At 55.8% G+C, this 1,729-nt stretch overlaps 1 pseudogene; it reads right to left on the bottom strand.

Moving 5' to 3' along the window:
* Window positions 1-54: 54 nt before the first annotated feature.
* Window positions 55-1,633, bottom strand: LOC116548431 (annotated as a pseudogene).
* Between the last annotated feature and the right edge of the window lie 96 nt (window positions 1,634-1,729).

Genomic DNA, 1,729 nt, shown 5'->3' with positions numbered 1-1,729 from the left:
GTGATAAATGTCAAATGGATGCAAGGATTGTTCCCTTTGTCACCTGGCCTCTTAAATTGTCCACTTGTCCCCTTTTTCTTCTGTTAAATTTACCTCTTGCAGATAATTCAAAACATTTTTCAAAGTAAATATTGATTTTATTCACATTATTAATGTGTACCTATCAAACATGACAGAATATCTGATACCACAATTTTTAATGTATATATTATCATCATGGTTACTAATGAAAAGTAAGTTTCTTTGTACTCTTACTCCTCTGTCATTCAAACCTTTGTAATTTTTTTTTTTGAGAGTGGCAGTGGCTTTATTGTCTTTAGGGTGGCCTGGAAAGGTGAGGTCTTGGGGGGCAGCAGGGAGGAAGGGCTGGGAAGCTGTGTGACAGGGGCCTCAGGTGGTGGGCATCTGGGAGTTCCTCCACTTGTGGATGCCCATTGGCATCACTGGTGCAGCCAGTGGTGGAAGCTGGTTCCGATAATTTCTTGTTCGACACAGGGCAGGCGGCAACCACGGGTCCGAGTTGCTTGAAGCCGGGCCCTGGGTGCTCCATCTTATGCTCCAGGAGCATGTGGTTCTGTGGCGGGAGCCCCACACAGGCCCCAAGAATGTTGATGCAGCTGCGCTGGCGAAAAAGCAAACTGATCATGGGGCTGCCCCGCGGCGTCTTGAATAGGAAGCTGAGCAGGGACAGCACGGGGTGGAAGGTCTGCAGCTCGGGGTCAGCGTCAGCGCAGAAGCTCAGGCGCCGGCACAGCTCGGTCAGCAGCGCCAGGTCTAGTGTGATGGGTGCGGCCAGCAGCGAGTACTGGCACGTGTCGTGCACACCAGTGTGTTGGTCCCGCCCAGCGTTAGCTCCGAGGTTTACTCACCCCGCGCGCTTGCTGTCGCCCAGGTACCCCCGTACTTGATAACCACGCAGTGGTCGGGCTCCTCGCCGGGCGTATAGAGCACTGGGTTGCTCTGCACCATGTCGTCCACCACGTTGCTCTTGGACACCTCCTTAGAGCGGAACTGAAAGGCGCCCACAGGTTCTGCCGTCGTTGTTGCCCCGTGGTTGTAACTCACGATGGACATGGTCTTGAGGCCACAACTGATGAGGAAGTCCACGAGCACGGACTTGACTTTGGTCTGGCCGGACTTGAAGTCACCTCCGCCCACGAAAACCCGGCGAGCTCAAGCGCTCCGGGCACCAGGGTGTTCTGCCGGGACCCACTGAGGAAGGCACAGCCCTCCCGGATGCCGGCGACGGCGAAGAGCGTGGAGGGAGACACCTGCAGGCCGAGCGCAGTGGTGCTTGCAGCGGGTTCTCGGCAGTGTAGCTGAGGCCCGGAACCACCTCACAGAAGCGCTCTGTGTTGCCGGTCCACAGCCGGTGCCTTTGTCCAGCCCCGCGCTAGACCGGAAGTCTGGGATGTCCTTACGGATCTGCTCGAGCTGCTACGGGCGCCAGCTCGGGCCGAGGTTGTCCAGGCCCCTGGTCTGGTTGGCCACGATGAACTCGGGGATGTAGACGGAAGGCCGAGACTGCAGGGCTTCCATGTGCGGCCACAGTTGCTCCTGCAGGTTCCAGCCCAGCACCTTCTCACACCGCATCTCCCTGGCGAGGTTCAGCGACCAGATGTCCCAGCCGTCATGGCCACGAATAATCTAGCATTTTTGCTAATCCTGCTGAAAGTAAACTTTAAGGGCTTGAGTCAGTTCAACTGGGTGACTTTATACAATCTGCGGA

Source organism: Sapajus apella, unplaced genomic scaffold, assembly GCF_009761245.1.
Source record: "Sapajus apella isolate SASKATOON/1434 unplaced genomic scaffold, GSC_monkey_1.0 scaffold12010, whole genome shotgun sequence".
In the NCBI taxonomy this organism is placed as follows: Eukaryota; Metazoa; Chordata; class Mammalia; order Primates; family Cebidae; genus Sapajus; species Sapajus apella.
The sequence above is the reverse complement of the archived record's forward strand: the minus strand, read 5'-3'. Positions and strand labels throughout refer to the sequence as shown.